The 12103-nt window shown below is 36.0% G+C and overlaps 1 protein-coding gene across 1 annotated transcript in view; it reads left to right on the forward strand.

Moving 5' to 3' along the window:
- Window positions 1-361: 361 nt before the first annotated feature.
- Window positions 362-12103, forward strand: part of IBTK (inhibitor of Bruton tyrosine kinase) — an 87807-nt gene continuing 76065 nt past the window's right edge. Inside the window, 1 exon segment of the mRNA XM_074310439.1 lies at window positions 362-599. The gene's annotated coding sequence lies outside the window, so the exon portion shown is untranslated.

Here is a 12103-nt window from a genome sequence, read left to right on the forward strand (position 1 = left end):
TCACACCTGCCGCTCCACTACTGCCGGGGAGGTGGCCAACCCCGGGGGCTGGTCAGAGAAGCCGGGCAGCTTGGTCCGGGATACCATCTCACCGGGCGCGTGGCAGGTCTCTCCAAGGCCCCTTCCGCTCCGACTTGCTTATACATAGTTCCTTTAAGTGCTTCCCACCGGTGGGACCGGGGTCAGGGCCAGAATCAATAAAGGGCAGCTGGGAATCCTGTGGGGGAGGGACAAGAGGTGGACGTGGAGGAAGAGCCTTGTAAAGGAAAGGGCCGCGGCCCGGGGAACCTTGGCCATAGCTTAGCCAATCCCCAAGAGGCATCTGTGAGCTTCAGCCAATCGGCGTCCGTTTTGTTTCAGGGTGGGTCCCACCCCCTTTACACCGACTCCCTCTCTCCTCTGGTCTGGCGCCTCCTCGGCTTTGGCTGCTCGTTGAGGGTCATCGCTGTTGGCCACCACCGGAGCCTCCGAACAGGGCGCTGGGAACTAGCTCTGCTGGCGCTTCTCGGGTTCCCCTGCTGTTGTCACTGAGGATGAGTGCCCAGTCCGCCGAGTGCAGACCCCGTGGAGACCGCCGGCGCTGTTTTATCTAGCGACTGGTGAGGGGCGGTCAGGGGGCGGGGAGGCGAGCCTGAGCCCCGGAGGGGGTCCATGTTGCCCCACCAGGCCGAGCTGTGTGTGTGTGTCTGTGTGTGTGTGAGTGAGTGTGTACGTACGACTGGGTTAGGCCCCGCCCGAGGGTTGATTTAAAGACCGGGCGAGAGGAGGCTTTGGGTTAGGCCCTCTGCAGATGAGTGGTCAGTTGGTTAATTGGTGCTGGCGCCACCTGCCTTCGTGGATGTCGTGTCCCTGACCTTTGGTTGGGGCTTCCTACCCCTCGTCCACTGCCTGCCCCCTCGCCCTCACTTGTTCTGGGGCTCCTGTGGCCCAGAGATCCAAACCGTGGTTTTTATAAGTTACCACGATTGGAGAAAAGTCTCCTTGTGCTTAAGTTGAGTAGATGAAATGCGGAAACGGGAACTTATTTTCAAACCAAACTAATTTTAAAGTTCCTCAGTACTTTGGCAGCAGGACAAACCTTTTTTTTTTTTTTTCCGTCTCTCACACCCTCCTAGCAGAGGTTGAAGAACGATTTAGTCTCATTTTAAAAATCCATAAATTAATGTTTTCACAAAAATTTTTGAGTGACGGCAGAAAATACGTGCATTCACACCAGACCACAAATCACTATTACCTTGGAATACGCTTCCTATCCTGCTTTATTATATTTCTGCCCTACTGTGGAGTGGAGTGCAAATCCAAATTCCTAAGTACTTTTTGTTATTGTTGTTGAATCCCCCAAAGTTAAAATTTTTTATTTTATTCTCATTTTAAGGTAATTAAAAATAATTCATTATCAACTTTTTTGAAATTAAAATCTACTTTAGGATTTGCACCACATTTCATAAAAGAGCAAAGAATCAGCACATTTGGCAGTGTGGAAGGTGTTGGTTGAAATTACTGATCTTGTGTATTTGTCCCATTTCATATGATTGTTGAAATAAACATTTTGAAAAGTTTTTATGTTACAGCAGCAGGTAGGGTTAGAAAATTCAGTATTCTGTTTTGAAAATAATTTGAATAGATGTTAAATTTTATTTCTTTTTATATGGGAGAAAATATCTGTCAGATCCAATAAAGTTTCCCTTAAAAGTAAAAAAATTATCCAAATTTTAAGGCAGCTACATGGCACAGTGTATATAGCACAGCAGACCTGCTGTCAAGAAGATTCGAGTTCAAACCCAGTCCCAGGCAACTCATTTAACCTTGTTTGCCCCAATTTCTTCATCTGTAAAATGAACTGGAAAAGGAAATGGCACACCCCTGTAGTATTTTTGCCAAGAAAACCCCAAATGTATTCACAAAAGTAGAATATAACTGAACAACAACATTGTACTAATAGAGGTTTAGAATACATTTGCTATTTACAAATTCAGTGAAGCTTTTGATAAAATAGTAAAGAGAGAAAAATAACAGTTTTTAGAAAAATTATAATAAAGGGTGTCTCATAACCTTATGTGAAAAACAATTTTAGTGTTATTAAAAAAGATTGTTTTTTTATTCTGGCTAGTCATTTAAGTATTTCATGTAAGAATCATAGAATTTTAAAACTGAAAAGCTCCTTAGGGATTATCTAAATTAACTAGTTTTATAGATGAGGATCATAGATTTAGATGTTATCGGACTAGAATACATACTTTATGTAATCCTTTTCATTTACAGATGAAGAAATTGAGGCCCTAAAAGGGTAAATGACTTGTTTGAGGTCACTGAAGGTAGTGGTAGTAAGTCAAGAGTATAAATCCCCTGATTCTAAATCCAAAGCTTTTTTCCATGTTGCCTCTAGTACAAATCTATATAATAGTTTGTATTTGTGAAACATTTTGGTAATCATTTGGTAATTATTTAGTACCTGATATGTATATGGTCTTTGAGATTGTTAGGAGGAAAACCATATCAACCCTTCCAAGATATCTTGGGGTTTACTGGCTAGATTTCTTTCTTAAGGACCAGGCCTTAAGCCAAAACCAATCTGATGATAATTGGCCACCTGTGGGTCTTAGGCCATGCCCCATTTAGTCATGTTTTGGGTCCTGATTAACTCTGATTGAATGTAATCAGTCATCTTTTCTTCTTTGGGCAGACCTTTTGGGAAGACCTTAGTCTTTTACTTGTGAATCTCTAGCAAACACTACAATGTAAAGATTATCCCATAAAACAATTAGCATTCTTTGTTAGGCAAAGATTAGCCTCACCTAAATGTCAGCCCGCCTTCTCTGTGTGGTCACTTACAATGTTCTTGCTCCAAACATACAACCTATCAATTGTGACTCCGCCCCCTTTTTTTAAAGCCTCTACCGAGACCCCTTCTTTGTTAATAAAAAGAATCTCTTCCTTCTCTAGTTGGCTTTATTGAGTTTGCTAGTCTGACTTAAATTTGTTAACAGTTAAACATGTAATTGTTAATTGCGTGGAGTCTGTATGATTAAATTTACTTAGTCCATAAGGCAATATTATAAGCATTATATATTCACATACTACATATACACACATATATAAATGTGTATATAGTACTAATTTCAGAAGAGAAAGAAATTACTGTGGGAAAATTTATAAAGGAGATGATACTTGAGTTAGACTGGAATATGAATGCAAATTAACTAGGTAGAGAGGAGTGAGGAAAGCTTTACAGGCAGGTAACATGGGATAAAGACTTGGAAGTCAAACTATGGAAAACATTTCAGGGACTGTTAGTAAACTGGCATGGGTAGAGTGAAAGCTTCTCGTATGTATCTGTTAAGATACTGGATTGGAAAAGCAAGTTGAGAACATATTAAATAGTGCCTTAAAGATAATAGTAAGGAGTCTGGGCTTTCATTTTTAAGTTTTAAAGGAGAGGAATGATAGAACAAATCAACGTTTTAAGGAAATCAGGTTATTTAATCTATCCTTGATATGCTTAATACATTATATTGGGAAGACACTGAAGACAGGAGGCTAGAGACTTTTAAAATGGTATCGATTTAGGCAATGAAGCATGCTTTTGTGGGAATAGAAAGATAGCCACAGATACAATCTGAAAAACATTGGGAAGAAATAATTGAACTTGGTATTTGATATAAAAATTAATTTTAAAGTGCTGACTGGTGTAAGGGCTAAGAAATGATCCTATTGACAAGGCTACTCTCAGACATTTTAAGGTTTACTTAATGAGACTAACAAGGAGAAATGTCTGGGCAGTTTAAGAAATGAGATTGTAGTTTAAAGTAGAGCACATGGCTAAAGACAAAGACTTGCCTTATGAGCATTGTAAAGAGTGTAGAGACTACCTTAGAAGGCCAGTTAGCTGGCTTTGAAAGCTACAGATTTAGGATATGGAAGAAGAACTATCAAATAGAGAAAAGGATGGATCAGAAATGGGAGAACCAGAATATCATAAGGAAAAGAGTATTATGCAGGGATCTGCAGTTTTACAATCCTTTACTTCAATTAAATTACACTAACAAGGGTAGGGTAGTCAACAGTGGCAATTGCTGCAGAGAAATTGCAGAGAGGGAAAACTAAAAAAAGTTTTTATTTAGCAAATAAAAGGTTCCTTGTCAAACTTTTTAGAATAGTGTTGTCAAATTCACATAGGGGGTCCCTGAAGATATATAGATTTAGAAAATCATAAATTACTGTTGGCCATGTTGTATTTTTATTCTTATGGTTAAATGTTACCTAATTATATGGGATCAGACCAAGATCTTCTTCCAGGACCACTCAGGAACTTTGCTGGCCAAGATAACTTGTCATCTGTTCTAGAATGTAGATTCATTGAGTATATAGGGATCATTCAGGTAAATGTGGACCATTTCAGATAGTTAGTCATAGAAGGAAGGAGAAATAGGACTTTATCTGTATATCTGTGAAATCTGTGACTCAACTTTGTAGAGATAATTAATCCCATGGGAAATGAGCAAGCATTCAGATTCATTGTAGAACAAGAATTCTTAATCTAGAATACATAAATTAAAAAAAATATTTTCTTAGCTATATTTGAGAATATTTGGTTTTATAATCCAATGTAGTTTATTTTATGCATTTAAAAACATTATTCTAGTCAGTGGTCCATATGCTTCCTTATCCAACCAGGAGATAGGGAAACACTCATGTAGGAAAAGAAAAGGACAACCTTTGGATAATATGAAGTTGGAAGCTATATGGATGATAAGCCAGTTAAAGGAGACTAAAAAGGAGAAATCAGATAGATAAGAGGAGAACCAAGAGAGGGTTATTGATATTCTTAGAGCACAGATCTATCCAGGATACTCCTCTGCTTAAGAACTTTAGTGATTTCCAGTTCTAGGAAAAAACTTAAAATCCATTTTAGATTTAGAATACTTTAGAATATGGTTTCATACTATTCTTCTGGGCCATCAGTTCTTAATCTGTGATCTGTTGACTCCAAAAGGTTCCATGGATAGATTTCAGGATGTCTGTGAATTTGGATGGAAACAAATGATATATTTTCACTATTTTTTTCCAATCTAATCTAAAATATTTTATGCATTAAAAAAACTTATTTTTGGAAGTGGTTCATTGGCTTTACCAAAGTGCCAAAGGGATCCATGACACAAAAAATTTGGAGAACTCCAGGCTAAGTAATTTTATATCATTCTTTATTTTTATCAAATTGACCAACTTAGTATTCTCCATTCCTTTGTACAAGCTCCTTTAGCTCTTGTCATTTCTGTCTTTTGGAAGCCCTTGTATCCTCTTGAAGTTGCTGCTTAATTGCTATACCCCCTTCCTGAGTCCTTGAAACAACTATTACTTATCCCCCTAATCTTCTTTTAGTGTTTTCCCTCTCTGAAATTACCTTATGGTTGTTTTATATATTGTTTGTATTTCTTACATTTATGTTTGTCCCTCTTTATATAAACACTACTTGGGAACTGAATTTAAAGATTTTCTGTTATAGTCTAAGCTCATTTTATGGATGGTAAGTGATTTGCCCAAGGTCACATTGATAGTAAGCTACAGTCATGACTTAAAACCTGTTTCTCTGACTCACTGCTCAGTGTAGTTTGTACTGTACTGTGCTTTTTTACTGACAAGAGCACAAAGTTAAAGGAAGAAGGGGCTAGAGAATAGGGGTGGGGAAATTTTTATTTTTTATTTTTAATGCTGAGAGCCATTTGGATATTTATTACATCAGTTTTGGGCCATACAAAATTATCAACTTACAAAACTCAAGTAATAGAAGTTTGTTCTATTTAGCTTTCAGCTCTTCAACTTGTAATTTATTATGCAAATAAATTCATAGGCATTATAGGGCCTGTAGGTCAGATATTCTCCAACTCCTGTGCTAGAGGATCTTAGCTTGAAAAAAACAGATTTTTATTACTTTGGAGTCATTTAATTTAATAAATCAGCTTTTTAATTATTAGATCATATTTGGACATTACTGACAAACATTTTTTATCAATTTACAACTGTAGTAAAATATTTTAGAGAATTTTTTTTTTTAAATACAGGTAGTAAAAAAAATTAAGTGAACATTTTATCATTTTGGAGGTTTTTTCCCCCCCTAACCCTGGTAAAATCAAATTAGTATTTTACTTTTTTATTTGCTTTGGAAAGGTGGATGTTTGCAAAAGTTGTTTGTTTTGAAATTTTACTTAGAGGTCTGCATTTATTTGTGAAATATACCTGGCTTAGAATCATCCCTGGTAAGTAACTTACTCCAGATATAAGAGCTTCTTAACCATAGAACTTAGAAAAGTGCTGAGAGTGAAAGCTATTGTTTAGATTAAAAAAAAATATGATCATAGGATAATAGAATTTTGAACTATAAGAGATCCTAGAGATAATCTAGTCAAGGTGGAGAGAAATTATTTTCCTAAGGTGACAAAAGTAGCAAGTAGTAGAGTTCTTTAGTTCTGGCTCTCATTATATATTATTATTTTAAAAATGGACAAAACCACAAATTTAAGATTCAACTTTAAAAAATTAGCTTTTGCCTAAAGTTGTAAATTAATATGAGTTTTCAATGATTCAGCGGGTATGAAGTGTCTTTTATGTAGCAGGCTCTGTGTTAGGCACTTTGGTTATAAAGTACAAAGAATAACTCAAATCTCTGCCATCAAGCAGAGGGAGACTACAGATACGTATAAAAATATGAAGTGAATGTAAAATACTGTACAAAGTAGTTAAATACTAGGTAGTTTGGAAGTGAAAGTGTACTAGTAGTTGAAAGAATCAGAAAAGATGTCACGTAAAAAGATGGTTTATATATAATATATAGCATTAAGCTGCATCTTTAAAGAAAGAAAGGGACAGTAAAAAAGGGTAAGGAAGGGACTATATTCCAAGCATGTTGGACAGCAAGTGCTAAAGCAGGGAGAAGAGAGATAGTGGCATGTGTGAAGAAGAGAGGAGGGAGGGAAAGGAACAACCATTTATTAAAAACTGAATTATTTCATTTGGTTCTCACAACAATCATGGGATTTAGATGCTGTTATCCCCTTTTTCCAGTTGACGCTAAGACAGAAAGTAGGTGACTAACAGTGTCATACAGCTATTAAGTGTATGAAGCTGGAACTGTCTTGGCTCAATTGCTGAGTTCGAGAGTACAAAAAATGTTTATTGAGGCTGGAAAAGTGAGTCGAAGCTAAGTTGTGTAAGTTTTTAAAAACTAAAGTTTAGATTTGATCCTAGAAGCAATTGGATGCCACTGGAATTGATCTGAGTAGGGTAGTCACATGATTAAATCAGACTTTTAGGAAAAATATTTTGGCAGCAATATATAGGGTGGCCTAGATTAGGGAGGGCTAGCAAATTGGAGGCTATTTCAATAATGTAAGTCAGAGATAATAAAGGCCTGAATAGTAAGGTGATAGTTGGATGCCTGGAGAGCAGAGATTGAACAGAAGAAGTATTGGGAGGATTTGGCAGCTGATTTCAAATGCAGTGCCTGGCATAAAGTAGATGTTTAGTCACTGCTTATTGATTGATATATGTAGTAGGGTAAGGAGTGAAGGATAATGCTAATGGTGATGATAACAGAACATAAGGATTGTTTAGAAAAGAGGAGAGTTGCGGGAGAAAAATTATAAGTTCACTGTTGGACAAGTTGAATTTAATGTGACTCTTGGACATAGTTTGAAATGTATAATAGGAAGTTGGTAATTGTAGGACTGAAGCTCAGGAGAAATACCAGAACTGGATATATAGATTTCAGATATGATAGTTAAATCTATGGAAACTAAGACTTACTGAGCAGTGTGTGAAGAAAGAAGAGCAGAGAGCCTATGATAGTATCTTGAGGAGGAATACCTACTATTTGAGATTAGGTTAACCAGCAGAGTAGTCAGAAAACACAGAAAAGAATGTCTCTAGAATATTATGACCATTGGCATCAATTGTCCAAGATCAGAAGGAATTTTGGACTGAAAAAAGAAAATCAATTTATTAAAATATTGACATGGAAACACAATTCTAAACTTTAGTTTGGAACCAATATAATTGTTTGGGACTAATATAAAAGTATTAATTCCTCTCTGATCCTCTTATATGGTATTTCAATTTAATTTTTTATTACCTTATGAATATAATGCAATAAGAAAATATGCCCTGTTAGTTTTTAATATAATAATATAACAATGCAATGATTTGTTAGCAATTTTGTTAGATTTTTTTAAAAACACATTTAAATTGCAAAAAAATGACATTTTACAATTTAGCTAAAATGAAATAAACCATGTTTATTTTCTAGTTACTTTTAAAGAAGTGCTTGTGTTAAAAATGTAAAACATTTCAACTTTTTTTTTTTTTTTTTTTTTATTTATTCTAACTTTAAAGTTTGATTTCAGTGGGAAAAGTAGATCAGTATCCAGACAATAAAATTGAGCTGAACCTTTACTAATGTGTTATACCTATAGTATTAGAAATACTAATTTCAGGAATTATACAGTTATGGAGTCAGAGACTTTCTAACATATCAATTAGCAAGTATTTATCAAGAATGAAATGGGACTTCCATTGCTAAAAGAAGTGAGAAAGGAACCCCTCTGAAACCTCCCAAATTCCCCTCCAAACAACTGAAAAACTGCCACAGAATTTATTCACAAGGGAAGCAAATTCCCAGCATGGGTGGGGGAAAGGTCTGTCTCACTGGGATGTGAGGTTCAAAGAGCAGTAGTCGCTGCTGCTGTACCACTGCTTCTGTGGCCTTGGAATAGGGAGTAGGGAGCCTTCAGCAAGGCTTCAAGTTTGGGGCTCACCCTCTTGTAAACCAAAAACTCCATAGGTAAGGGAACAATCTGTCTCACGCAAGTGACCCCACCTCTAGTACAAGCCATCAGCTAAGCCTTGACACCATTGCTGACCATTAATGAAGCCCCTCTCTGGACCTACCAACAGAGAGATCCTGTGTTTACATTAGCAACCCAGCAACAGGGCCTCACACTTCTGGCTGCACAGTATCAAAATTGCTCCTCAGTTAGCCAGCAAAGAGACTCTGTTTTCATAGTAACTGGGCAGCAAGGCTTCACCCCCTGGGCCCAACCAGCAACAAGATCCCTCCTCCAGGGTCAGCTACCAGAAAGATTGTTACTATAACAATCCAGCCACAAGGCCCCACCCTTTGAACAGGCTGGCAGCTAAGGCCTACACCCAGGGGATGCCAACAGGGAGATTCCCACTCTAGTACAAGCAAAAAAGAAAGCTGCTTTTCCCGAGAAAGTAAGCAACTAGGTCCTGAAACCTCAATGAAAACCAGCAGTAAAACCCTGAGCACAAAAAGCTTTGGATAGTACCAAATCAGAGTTCAGTTCTCACATAAAAATACAAGTCAAAAAAAAAGGTAGAAAAATGAGCAAAAACAAAACAAAAAACAACTTGAGTATAGAAAGTTACTGTACTGATAGGAAGGATAAAGGCATAAATTTAGAAGAAGACAATAGCATCTGAAAGATTACATGTTGAAACCTCAAAGAAAAAAAATAAAATTTTGGCTCAGGCCCAAAAAAGAATTCCTAGATGGGCTTTAAAAATATTTTAAAAAGCAAATTAGAGAAATAGAAGAATTGAGAAAAAAAAAATGAGAGTAATGCAAGAGAATCATGAAAAAAGAGCCAAAGCATAGGAAAAGATATACAAAAATTTTCTGAGGAAAATAAGTTCCCTAAAAAATAGGCCAAATTGAAAAGGAGTATGAAAACTACTGAAGAAAACAGTTTCTTAAAAATGAGAATTGATAAGTGGAAACTAAAAACAATGACACATCAAGATAAAGATAAAAGTAAAAACAAAACAAAGAATGAAAGGAAATGTGAAATTTCTCATTGGAAAAAGAATTGACAAGAAGAGATAATATAGGAATTATTGGACTAAAAGCTGTGACTCAAAAAATATACCAAAAAGCCTGCACACCATTTAGTTTTGGTAATTTCTTGAAAGACATTTTTTATATTAGAAGTATAAAACAGAATAGAAATTGAAAGTATCTGCTGATAGCTGCCTGAAAGGGATCCCCCAATGAAAATTCCTGGGAACATCAAAGCCAAATTTCAGAGCTCATAGATCAAGGAAAAAATACTGCAAGCAGTCAAAAAGACTCTACAATCTTACAATCAGAGTTTGGCAGGAATTGGTAGCTTCCACATTATAGAACCCTGAGGGCTTGGAATATTGATAAACTGGAAGGCTGGAGGAGTTAGGATTGCAGCCAAGAATCAACTGCCCTACTAATAGCCATCTCCAGTTCCAATCTATATCTTGCCACTGGACCCTAAAAGTTCTGGAGGAGAAAGCAAGACTGGTGACTTTGTACAGCTAAAGTGTACCCCCACTTAAGTACAATTCACTTTGTACTTCATTAAGGTTATACCAACATCTGACACCTTAAACCAAGATAAGGTCAAAATACACATTAATTTTACACATTAAGGGTGATACCATAAGCAAATTAAGAGAAGCAAATGCAAGTCATTTCATACTTGATAAGTGGTCAAAGAATATGAATAGTTTTCATACAAATAAAGCTATCATATAAAAATAAATGTTTTAAATCACTAGTGATCAGAGATATGCAAATTAAAACAACTGAGCTACTACTTCATACCTATAGGAGTGACTGATATGACAAAATAGGGAAAATGTTAAATATTGGAGGGGACATGGGAAAAACTGGGACACAAATGCACAGTTGTGGAATTGTGAACTGATCCAACCTTCTGGAGGTCAATTTGGAACTCTGTCCAAATGACCATAACATTTAATACCCTTTAATCCATCAATTCCACTGTTGGATCTGTATCCCAAAGACATCTCCCATCCTTACCTCCGTCCTCCCCCTCCCCCCCCCGCCCAAAAAAGATAAAAGGACTAATTTGAACAAAAATATATAGCAGCACTTTTTGTGATGTTTTCAAATTGGAAATTTAAGGGATATCTGTGAATTGGAGAATGGCTGAACAAGTTGTGCTATATGAATGTGCTATAAGAAATGATAAACAGAATGGGCTCAGAAAAACCTGGAAAGACTGGCATGAATTGGTGCAAAGTGATGTAAGCAGAGCCAGGAGAACATTGTACACTGTAACAGCAGTTTTGTTAGATGAATTATGAATGACAGCTATTTTTAGCAATGCAGTGATCTAAGACTAATGATGACAAATATTATCCACCTTCAGAGAAGGAATTGATATTGATTACATACTGAAGCACAATATTTTTCACTTTTTTTCTTTCATTTTTTCTTTTGAGTTGTTTTATACAAAATGACCAATGTGGCAATGTTTTACGGAATTGCACATGTATGACCTATATTTAATTGCTTATCATCTTGGATGTAAAGGGGGAGCAAAGGAAAAGGGGTAGAATTTAGAACTCAAAACTTTAAATAAAAATCTTGAAAGATTAGGAAAAAAGTAAAACCACGTTTCATAAAAAAAATGAAATGATTTCTATTTATAATGAATTTATCTTCTAATGGAAAAAGCGTGTGTATATGTATGTGGTGATATAAGTGTAAAGATATAGCAGACATCTGTGTGTATGTATATATAATATATACATAAAATACACATAAAGTTAATAAATGCAAATACATACATATAAGATACTGGGGAAGGAAGGACATTTTGATATGTCAAATATTACAATAATATATAATTATCACAACTATTAGGGGAAATCAGCAAAGATTGAAAATCAGAAAAGATGTTATCTGAGTTGTATTCTAAAGGAAGAGAGGAACCCTAATAAATCTTATGAATCATTGTCCATCTATTATTTGAAGATTAGGAAATTGAAACTCCCAAAAAGACAAGTGACTTGCCTAAGGTCATACATACATGCTTGATTGTAGAAATTCTGATGTCTAGCATACTGCCTGGTTCATTATTCCCGGTGTATATTTTAGTGTTTGAAAAGGAGAAATTCTTAAGTGATTTTCTCATTTTTAACTGTTTGGGGGAAATGAAAATTATTCTTTTTTTAATGAGTATAGGAAATGATTTCACAAATACTGTGATATGTATTTCTGGTCTGTTTCCTGGAAGCACATTAAAGAAAA

The sequence above is a fragment of the Sminthopsis crassicaudata genome, chromosome 4, assembly GCF_048593235.1.
Source record: "Sminthopsis crassicaudata isolate SCR6 chromosome 4, ASM4859323v1, whole genome shotgun sequence".
Lineage (NCBI taxonomy): Eukaryota > Metazoa > Chordata > Mammalia > Dasyuromorphia > Dasyuridae > Sminthopsis > Sminthopsis crassicaudata.